Source organism: Chiloscyllium plagiosum, chromosome 7 (assembly GCF_004010195.1).
Source record: "Chiloscyllium plagiosum isolate BGI_BamShark_2017 chromosome 7, ASM401019v2, whole genome shotgun sequence".
Classification (NCBI taxonomy): domain Eukaryota; kingdom Metazoa; phylum Chordata; class Chondrichthyes; order Orectolobiformes; family Hemiscylliidae; genus Chiloscyllium; species Chiloscyllium plagiosum.
In genome coordinates, this window is record NC_057716.1 from 10616400 (window position 1) to 10628242 (window position 11843).

The following is an 11843-nucleotide window of genomic DNA, read 5'->3' on the forward strand; positions in this document are numbered from 1 at the left end:
TCAGCTGGCAAGAGTTCAGTTCCAAGTGATTTTTGTTTATTTTTTCATGGTTTGTAAATGTCATTAGCAAGGTCAACATAAATTGTCCATTCCTAATTGCTTGCGAACTGAGTGGCTTGTCTATCCATTTCAGAGAACAGTTAATAGTCATCCACACTGCCGTTGGACTGGAGTTATGTGCAAGCTAGATCGGATAAGGATGACAAATTTCATTCCCTAAAGGACATTAGACAACCAACTGGGTCTTTAGTGACACAGTCACCATTACTGAGACTAGCTTTATGCTCCATTTTAATGATTGAATTTAAACTCCAACAAGCTACCTTAGTCTGATTTGAGCATTAGCCTGGGTGCGGAGTACTGAGGAAGGGTTACCGGATCTGAAGTGTTAACTCTGATTTCTTTTCACAGCTGCTGCCAGATCTCCTGAGCTTTTCCAGCAACTTCTGTTTTTCTTGCGGAAATTACTAGTATAAGTGACATGTGCACTATGCCAATATCTCCCTGACCTCCAGAAGTGGGAGGAGGTCAGAGGAGCTTAAGGAGTAGCCTATGCAAGATTAGAAAACTTAATTGCTCAGCAGTTGTACGCATGAGAGTAAGGAACACAAAGTGCTCATATTATCTCCTGTCTTCTGTTTGCTTGGTGGATTCACTATAGATGTGATTTACCCAGTACTCTGACAGCCTTGGTGATGGAGAGCCAACACATATACAATGGGCCCAATGGCTTCCTCCTGCATAGTAACAACACTGTGATTCTGGGTATAGTAGAGAGGATTTTGTACAGAATTTATCAAATGTCTCTTTTCCCCTTCCCCACTTTGGAGGACAAATGTACTCCAATAAAGATATGAATGAGAATACTCTCTGGAGTCTATTGCAATGGAATTTATACAGACTGGAATTTGCCATCAAATATACTCCCCCATATGCTGTTGTGCAAACATATGTCTAGAGATTATTTTCTTTTTCTATCCAGAAATGATCTTACACACAACAGAATGTTTTTTTTCATCACCAAATCACTTGAGATTTTTCTCTTCTATTAACTACCACTAATAAATCACCTGTATTTTCCAATTCATTCATTTATGTTCAAAGCCCATGAAGGGTTTATGATGTGTTACACAAGAGGAGAACCTCACTGTTATTTTAAACAACCGTGTCAGACGTGTTATGACAAACCTCTGGGGCAGATGGGGGACTTGAATTCAGATTTCCTGATCCAGATGTAGGGATGCTACCACTGTGCTACATGTTTAAGTATTATAAGGTAAATGAGTGAGCATTGAGTTCCACTGACAATTTTCCTGAAATTTACAAAGAGAAGAGATAAACAGAAACATTATATCTCTGTCTCTATTCAGTAATAGCACTGATTATCCAGTATCCTAATTAATAACAAATCTTTGTTTGATTTGAGCAGATACAATGAAAATAGGATGTGTTGGAAGAAAAAAACACACCTCCTTTGGTACATGATGCCCGTCTCTCTTCTCGTGCTCTCACGTCTTGTGTTTTTTGATGCATTTGTACTTCATTTTGATTTCTTGCATCCTTATTTAAATTGACCGAGCACAAAAAACAACGCCAGCCTCTCGAATCCCTAAGCCTTGTCACAGTTACCTTTGCGATTACTGAGGTCTGTACCTTAGATGTTTCTGTTTAGAGAATGTTAAACTGTATCTTCAATCCTCAGATCATTGCTTGAGAATATCATGGGTTTAACGCAGAGGGAAAATAGACTGTTAAAGTGATGTTACTGATCTAGTAATCCAGAAGCCCTGCTCGTACTCTGAGTGCACAGGTTCAAGTCCCACCACGGCTGTTACAAAATTTAAATTCAATTAATTAATGAAAATCTTGAATACAAGGCTTGGTGCCATGAAGTTACCATTGAATCTCATAAAATAAAATCGGTTTCACTGATGTCCATCAGAGAAGTGAATCATATGGAAGACCAACTAAGTAGTTGTCTTTTAGCTATCTCTGAAATGGTCAATCAAGTCAACAGTTCAAGGGAAATTAGGGATGGACAACACATGCAAGTCTTGTCTGTGACACCATGAAAAATTTTTTAAAATATCTCACATCACATGGCAATGGGTGAAAACCCCAAAGTACTGATTGACATTTTTACATTTCAATCCAAAATGTGGTTTTCTTTAAAATAAAAGGACTATTATAGACACCAAAAACAAACTGAATGTAAATTCAGTGACTGTCTGAGAAAGTCCTGTGTTGAAATCCGTAAGAAATTGCACCAATAAAAGGGTCAGGGAATGTTTAAAACGGGGAAGAGATCAACAAGAATAGCTAACAAGATGGATGACAGTTCCTCTCTGTCTCTGCAGAAAGCTGCAGGTACATCTGGTTTACTCTCCCAGAATAATAAAAAAAAAACTAGAAACTATAACTTGTCTCTTTGTTACTGGCCAGATGTCCTAGTCTGTGGAGTAGAGTGCTTTATAATATCTTCTTGCATTTAGTAATTAATAAGCTCACTCCTTTGTTAACGCAAGCCTGGTTAAACTGGCTCCTTTTAAAACATGTTCCATTTTGGTCTGGGATGAAGATATCCCCATGGGAGGGGATCCTTTATGAATTTGCCTCATTGTGACCAACCGAGGGTCTGCTTGAACAAAGAAGGGGAACTAGTTCATCCCTCCCCACCCAGGAGATTAGGGTACCTAGTCTGGAACCATGACAAATTTGGGAACCTTGCTCAAGGCTTGTTCATAACAAATGGGAGAAGTATGAAAAAATTAAGATTCTAGATGAAAGTAAGGCTGATTTTGCAGTAACATAACACAGACTGTCCACAGTTAACCAGACAAATATTTTCAAGCATTGCTAAAAGGAGAGTAGAAGTTGAAACTTTTCACTTTACAGTCATCATAACTGGAATACAGGAAACAGAATTGAAAGAAAAGAGCCACCATTTTATATATGGTGCTGATTGGTTGGGCAACAATTGACATGGCGATGCAGCAAGAACAGTTAGCTGCCAATATTTAAATTTCAAAGCAGAGCAGGTAGATTCTGATTCGAAAAAACAGATAGGGTCATGGAGACAGCCAGGATTCTGCTGCATCCCTATGACAATGCCCTGACCAATGAGAAACCACCTGCCTGGTTTGAGAATTAAGATTGACAGTTAATTGTTTAATAGAATAGAATCCCTACAGTGTGGTAACAAGCCCTTTGTCCCAACAAGTCCACACCGGCCCTCTGAAGAGTAACCCACCCAGACATATTCCCCGTTATCCTATATTTACCACAGACAAATGTACCTAACTGACATATTGTGGGTGGCACGGTGGCTCAGTGATTAACACCCCTGCCTCACAGTGCCAGGGACCTGGGTTCGATTCCTGCCTTGAGTGACTGTGTGGAGCTTGCACATTCTCCCTGTGTCTGTGTGGGTTTCCTCCGGGTGCTCTGGTTTCCTCCCAAAATCCAAAAGATGTGCAGGTCAGGTGAATTGGTCATGCTAAATTACCCACACTGTTAGGTGCATTAGTCAGGGGTAAATGTAGTGGAATGGGTCTGGGTGGGTTACTCTTCGGAGTGTCGAAGGGCCTGTTTCCATACTGTAGGGAATCTAATCATCCCTGAACACTATGGGCAATTTAGCATGGCCAATTCACCTATCCTGCACATCTTTGTGATTGTGGGAGGAAACCAGAGTACCCAGAGGAAACTCACGCAGACATGCGGAGAACGTACGAACTCCATACAGACAATCACCTGAGGCTGGAGTTGAACCCGGGTCCCTGGCACTGTGAGGCAGCAGTGCTAACCACTGAGCCACCATGTTTTTGCTGCATCCCCATGCCAATTATGATCCAACCAATCAACAAACTCTTCTCATGTTATACAAAATGGTGCTTCTTGCATCCACAGTTCTGATGAGTACAGGACAAAAAGTTTCAATTTCTAGTTTCCTTTCAGCAGTGTTAAGCTCTGCAAATCTTTTCACTGTATTAACCTAATAACTGTGGGAGAAAATGACTGTGCATAAGTCATTTTTGGGGTATAACATGGTTCTATGCTTTCTTTAGATTATTTTATAACACATTGTATATTTTACATTTGAGACTGTTTAGTCAAATGTATGTTAGTTGACGTTTTGGTTTCTTTTGATGCAATAACTCTTTGCTGACAGCTCAATGTTTCCATGCATTCTGTCACAGGAGGGTAGAACACCTTCTCCCTTCTAGACCACTCTACTTAGCCATGTGGCACTTACATCGTTATTAAATCATCATCATGATTCTGAGGTTACCCCATGGCGTGTTATATCTGACAAGAGTTCTACCGAAGAAAACAATTATAAACAACTAAATAAGCGAGGAGAACATAAAGCCAAAAGAAAAAGAGAAGTGTTCAAAAAGATCCACCAATAAGAGATTCTAGTGAATGGGAAAGATTTTTATAAAGCAGCAGAGATTGGCAAAGCAGATAATAGGAACTACCAACATTTATAATTATATACAGGGTGACCAAACAGCTTGGGAATTTTCATTTGATCAGTGAGATCCTTATGTATTGGTGAAGTTTGGGCCATGTCTGAGAACTGATTGAGTTTATTTGGAGAGGTGTCTAAGATAGTGGACAGGGGAATGTCTACGTGTGCTATTTATTTGGACTTTCAAAAGATATTTGAGAAATACTGTTAGATAAAGTTGAAGCTCATGGAATTGAATGCAAATGATTAACTTGGATATGGATTGGCTAAGGAAGAGACACAAATGGATACATCTTTAACAGGTAGTATGCTCCATAATTGTCTGGGTTATGGCCTCAACACTTTACTATTGTTGTGGTTCTGTTCGCCAAGCTGGAAGTTTTTGTTGCAAACGTTTCGTCCCCTGGCTAGGCGACATCATCAGTGCTTGGGAGCCTCCTGCGAAGACAACAAACAACATGAATTCGACTGGGACAACACTACTATCATAGGGCAAGCCAGACAGAGAACAGCCAGGGAATTCCTAGAGGCATGGCATTCATCCACAAACTCGATCAACAAACACATCGACCTGGACCCAATATACCAACCACTACAGCGGACAGCTGAAACTGACAACCGGAAGCGGCAGGGACAGACCACTATAAACACCGGAGGAAACATCAAAGAAGCGCTTTGCAGGAGGCTCCCAAGCACTGATGATGTCGCCTAGCCAGGGGACGAAACGTTTGCAACAAAAACTTCCAGCTCGGCGAACAGAACCACAACAACGAGCACCCGAGCTACAAATCTTCGCACAAACTTTGAACTTTACTATTCCCTACATTAACAAAGATTCCATTATTTATCATAACACTGGTGTTAAGCTGACCGGACTACAATTCCCTGAATATGTTCTCCTCCTCCTCTTAAGTAAAAAGATTGCATTAGTTATCTGCCAGTTTTCTGTGCCTGCACCCTTTTTCTTCCAAACTATTAAATACGTGCAGTAATGACTGTGCTATATATTCTCTAAATTCTTCCAAAAGATGTGGGAGCAATCCATCTATTGGACCAGGGATTTTATCTCCTTTGAGTCATTTTTTGGTTTATTCAATACATCCTGCTTGTATATTTTAAATATAATTACCTCATTACCCAACTCATCAATCCATCAGGTCTACCTGTTCCAAACCCCTGGTAAACATAAAAGCAAAATAATTATTCTGTCATTTCTCTAACGTTAACAATGGTCCTTTTTAGTTACAATCTTGTTTTTGTGTATTTTTTTCTTTATTAATGTGCTTGTAAAATATTTCACTATTTAGTTTTATGTTCTGGATATTTAATTTCATTGTTCCCCTTCATCTTGCTAATTGTCTTGCTTTTTTTCCCACTGACTATTTTTTTCTCTTATAACATGTATTCCTTTTGCTGTCGGTGTAATTAATGTGTGCTTTTTGCTTAGCACTCAGTAAATTTGTCTATTTCTTTAGTCACATTCGAGGAATGCATTTTCTGCATTCTGATCACCATTTGAAAGGTTTCCATTTGTCACACCCAGTAAAAGCAGATCATATTGTCACTTTAAATGTAGACTGTATTCAGTATGGATTTTTCTGAAGCTGCTGTCTCTTTCAAAAATGGGCATTAAAAAGCTACAAAAATTGCAGGTTGCTTCTGCAAATTCTGTAGAGACTACCTCAAGTTTCTGGAATATCCCTAATTGATTGACCATGGTGGTGGGGTTTGGGGGGTGTCCAAGCTGAATGGATGTACCAAGACGAAATACATCTGTAGAATTCCAACCTTTTTATTATTTATAAACTTACAAAAATCAAACTTAATGGGCTTCTAGACCCACTGTCTGTGAGGTTGATACTTGACAAAAATGAGGGTCAAAGGCTTCGATATTTAAATTGTAATGGCCAGACATTAGAAGTAGTGAATGAACTACTCGAGTTGGCTTTATTGTCACGTGCACTCAATTGAGTGCAGTGGAAAGTTTGCAATGTCACCGATTATGGTGCCATCTTACAAGATATTAAGTATTCGGTATAAAATGAAAAAAATAATAAATAAGAACTCCAGCATAAGGCAAAATAATAAAAAAAGTACTTAACTTACCGTTCTTCTCTTCCAGTCTGTGCTGGCACTTAGCCTCCAGATCACATTGGCCATCTCTCCAGACCACGCTTGGGCTTCAAAACTTGAGGCCTCGCCTCCAGTCCGCAAAGGGCCTTGCCTCCCTGCGACACCCTCGGGTCCAGGAGTCGCTTCCTCCATTCCCATCCAAGTGAGTTTGAAAAGTTAAAATAAAACAAAGAAAACAAGGAAAAAAACCTGACAAAGTGGATGAGTTCCAGCACAGGTGTCTGCCTCTGCCGCCATGTTTGTGCTATTGAACATGTGACTGAGGCTGATTTCTGACAATGAACCTTATTACTTCAAGAAGCAGGCAGAGGTAGGTCAGTCTGAACCTAAAGACACCTCTTGTAAGGGGATGAGGAGCCTGACTAACAACCAGTCGACCCAAGACGTGCAAGGGTGTGCGACTATTGTGACATTCAAAGAGTCACCTCTACACCAATACACCTGTACACAAACCTTTAGTTACCATTCACCCTAAGAACAACAAGAGAGAACACATTCAGCTTTATAATGCTTGCATTTTACATTTGAATGTATGATTTCTGCTCAAAATCTTTACATGTACTTTCTTTCTAGAATCCAACGTCACTTGTGTACAGGACATGTCTGTGTGCAGAAGGGGGTGAGTACGATTGCTTGCACATACTGTGTAAATATACAAAGGACTGAATTTTATCTGAAATTAGCTAACTGTTCATTTCAGAGAGTTTTTTTTTGTGGGGGAAGTTTCTCGCCGTGAGCTCTGGCAGGCTTTCTCATGCTATTCATTAGTGCAGCGAGCCTCATTCACACCACAGCAGTATGGCACCTTGCTGGTGCCATCGTGCAGTTGCCAGTGGCAGGCACACTTGCCAATGCTGGGAGCTCTCAGGATTCACGCAGGTGTAGGTGAAGAGATGTACAATGGAGGCATGTTATCACCTTGCTTCACTGACAGGAACATAGAGGTCCTGGTGAATAGGGCGGTACAGAGGAAGGCCATCCTCTTTCTTCTAAAATGGCAGAGAAGACTAGCCTGGTCTGGAGTGATCGCCCTTTTCCCCAGTCCAGAGAAATGCTCAGCAGTGCAGGTAGAAGGTTAATGCCCTGTGCTCAGCAAGGTCATGAGCTACCACCTCCTCTGTGCTACTTTGCATTCACCCTAACCCAGCAACCTACTTTTCTCCAAAGATCATGATGTAACACCCTCACTATGGCATGTAGAATTTTCCCTCACTTGCTCTCAGCCATCCCAAGCACCCCATTTACTGAAGTGGTGTGCTGCATATTCACTCACTCTGGACATCGCCCCACCTTTTCCCTTGACATCTTTCAGACAGTGTCACATTGTGGAAGCATTGGGCAGCATGACCTCCATCTCTGGACAGAGTACAGCACCACATCCCTCTCTCATCTACACAGCTTTCTATGAACAATGAGCTACTGTAGCTCTCCTAAATCTTTGCCACATGAGGGCAGCTATAACTGCAAAAGGGGTTGGTTCCACATCAACTGCAGGGGTTGATTCTGGACCTGGTCTTCCAGACACACAGGTTCCTTGTCCATTTGCATAGCAGCCCTTAAGTGCAGGGATGGTCACACATTGCCTGGATCCATTGGGGATGATTCCAATGAGCTTATATGGGCAATATCAGAAACAAAGCAACTCCTTGGCAATGTGATGATTCAGCGGCACAAATACAACTCACATTTCAACAGCATCCTTCCAGCTTTGGAACATGGAGACCCAGGACAAGGAAGCTAGTGGGATGCCTCTACATGGGTGTGGTACATTATTTTCTCAGTTCAGATGTCTATTGCTCCAGCCTTTTGCCACACAAACATAGAGAGTTTCTTGCTGATATAGATACAATGAGAACTTCTCCCCCTACCCTCAGTTACCTTAGGACCCAACAAAGGCGGTGTTGCACATTGATTAATGACATTGAACGCTCCAAATGTGAAGTGAGTGGTGAGAGGGGACAGGGAGCCTTGAACCTAGTTCAGGTGCCTCCACCTGACAAGGAGATTCGAGACATCAGCCCAAGGAGAAGACTGGGTAGATGACCTGGCCTTCCACCTCCACGCTATCTCCCCAACTCTGATCCTTGGAAGTTCTAACCGAAGACGGTCAACTTGCATGATTGGTTGGTGCAAATGCAAATGCCCCTAGGGTAGCCTGACCAAACCTCTAGGGGCAATGGGTGTCACTACAGAGATAGAGCCCACCACCCCACCGGCAAAGCAGGTAAGCTCAGTACATCTCAGTGGAGGGAGAGGAGGAGGAAACTCTATTAATAGCATATATAAGTGACTCAGGAAAACTGATGGAAATAATTTGTGCACATACAATGTGGTTTAAGAAAGTTTTGTTTAGCATGCAACATCATGTATGAACTTTGTTTTGCAAACAATGTCCTGTTGAACGTTTGGCTTTCAAACAATGTTAGTTGAATAGTTATGAATTTCATAAACTGTTGCATTTCACTGTTCATCACTCATTGGCTATCAACAAGGTGCAATGTTTGGGAGTGAGCAGTGATCTTCAAATACATCATGTGGGACCGAGATTGCAATGTGTGTGTATGGCATTCGCTCACTCTGACATTTTAGGACTCCCTCCCCAGTCACCATTATCAGCTGTTTGGCTGACTGTGAGCACGGAGTCATACATCTGAGGGAATTCCCCAACGGGGACAGTATTGGAGAGCCATAATAGAGATAGTTAATGCTATAGGATGGCTAGGGAGTCAGGACCCTGTGTATCTTTGTAGCAAAGACAATGCACATTTCAGAACATTGTTGTTACCATGTGATTGCTTGCAGATGTAGGGCCTCCCTTATAAGTCACTTCACTTGCCCTATCAATTGAATAGTCCTTTGTAGCTATCCTCCTCAACACTGTGGTCTATCCATGTGCTTCACGACTGGAATGACAGCAAGTGGTTCTTTGCTAGTGGCTTTCAGTCTCACTGTTAACATGCCTCTGAAACCCCCAACACCACCCTTTTTGTTCCAGGTGGCCATTCTGTGAACACCATACTCTTCCCCAGGTTATCATCCAAACTGTGTACATATGACTCCAATTGCCTACCTGTTTACCTACTTCCCCAAACCCCCTTCACCACTAATTCCCATGAGCAGGGTGTTGAGACAACCATGATCCATCCTGTCATGTGACCTGAGCTGCTAGGTGCCAGGCCTCACTTGTTCAGATCTCTGGCTAGTGGGCACCTATCAACAACTACAAATTTCCAAGCTCTGGACTGGTCCCTCTGGAGACAAACAACTGGCCATCACTCACTGGCAGGAGCACAGAAGCGCAGTCCCCTTGCGCAGCAGTATCCTGACTGGACAGATGCCCACCTATGGCCTGAACCTGGGATTGCTATGTGAAGCTGCCCCTGACTGATTTGCTTATATGACCTGCTTTGCAGTTTGCCTGTGGGCAAGATGGAAGCCATTGAGCTAGGTCTCACCTCACATCTTACCTAATTCCACCACTCATCTAACTATAAATCGTGCTGCTCGGAGCCTGGTCAGATTCTACCCAATGGCTTTGCTCACCTCTTTCTTTCTCCACCTCACTTGCAATATTAATTGGCCTGTAACCTATAGGTATTAACATGACTTTTTTTATATTAATTTATCTCTATCCACACAGATCCTCTTTGGTCTCACTTCTTTTTCCTACCGGAAGCTGATGGTAGTGCCATCAGGCTGCCACCTCCTGCTGCATTCCTCACGGCAATACCTGACCTATTAGAGCCTGGTCTGAGTTTAATCAGTGAGTTAAGGTTTACAGTGAAACATTCATGCAACATCTCCATGCCAGGCATGCTCCAATCAATCATCATTGTCTTCTCATGCTGTACAAATCAATGTTGGATTTCTAAGTTTCTTGAATGTCAGTTGCAATGAATGCATGACAAGATGAGGACTTGATGCAGTCTTAAGGTTCTGTTTCACCAAGCAAATATTTAAATCACAACAAGTTAGTATGCAGTCAAAAGAGAAAATGCTGGAAAATCTCAGCAGGTCTGGCAGCGTCTGTAAGGAGAGGAAAGAGCTGATGCTTCGAGTCCAACTGACCCTTTTTCAAAGCTGTTGAGCTTTGTCAAAGGGTCAGTTAGACTTGAAACGTCAGCTCTTTTCTCTCCTCACAGATCCTGCCAGACCTGCTGAGATTTTCCAGCATTTTCTCTTTTGGTTTCAGATTCCAACATCCGCAGTGATTTGCTTTTATTAAGTTAGTATGCAGTTTCAGCAAGTGATTGGGAAGTTAAATGGAATGTTGGAGCATCATATATGAGGAAATAAATAAATATACTCGATTGTTACCTCTGGTGCACAGTGACTGGCCAGTTATGCACTGGCTGCAGACAGAATTGTGGAAGAAACCGTGTCATGATAAAAGGAACCCAGATGTGTGAATTCCATCTTTACTGGTGAAAAAAATCCCTGGAAGCATGATTTTAGCATGTCTTAGAGTCATAGAGATGTACAGCATGAAAACAGACCCTTCGGTCCAACCCGTCCATGCCGACCAGATATCCCAACCCAATCTAGTCCCACCTGCCTGCACCCGGCCCATATCCCTCCAAACACCCTCCTATTCATACACCCATCCAAATGTCTCTTAAATGTTGCAATTGTACCTGCCTCCACCACATCCTCGAGCAGCTCATTCTACACACGTACCACCCTCTGCGTGAAAAAGTTGCCCCTTAGGTCTCTTTTATATCTTTCCCCTCTCACCCTAAACCTATGCCCTCTTGTTCTGGACTCCCCAGCCCCAGGGAAAAGACTTTGCCTATTTATCCTATGCATTTCCCTCATCATTTTGTAAACCTCTATAAGCTCACCCCTCAGCCTCCGAAGCTCCAGGGAAAACAGCCCCAGCCTGTCCAGCCTCTCCCTATAGCTCAAATCCTCCAACCCTGGCAACATCCTTGTAAATCTTTTCTGAACCTTTCAAGTTTCACAACATCTTTCCGATAGGAAGGAGACCAGAATTGCACGCAATATTCCAACAGTGGCCTAATCAACGTCCTGCACAGCTGCAACATGACCTCTCAACTCCTGTACTCAACACTCTGACCAATAAAAGAAAGCATACGAAATGCCTTCTTCACTATCCTATCTACCTGCGACTCCACTTTCAAGGAGCTATGAACCTGCACTCCAAGGTCTCTTTGTTCAGCAACACTCCCTAGGACCTTACCATTAAGTATATAAGTCCTGCTAAGATTTGCTTTCC

At 42.3% G+C, this 11843-nt stretch overlaps 1 long non-coding RNA gene across 1 annotated transcript in view; it reads left to right on the plus strand.

Annotated features, from left to right (window-relative positions):
* Nucleotides 1-6662: 6662 nt before the first annotated feature.
* LOC122551977 overlaps nucleotides 6663-11843 on the plus strand; it is a 28916-nt gene continuing 23735 nt past the window's right edge. Inside the window, exons 1-2 of the long non-coding RNA XR_006312241.1 lie at nucleotides 6663-6749; nucleotides 7181-7226. This is a non-coding gene — a long non-coding RNA (uncharacterized LOC122551977). The remainder of the gene's footprint in view (nucleotides 6750-7180; nucleotides 7227-11843) is intronic.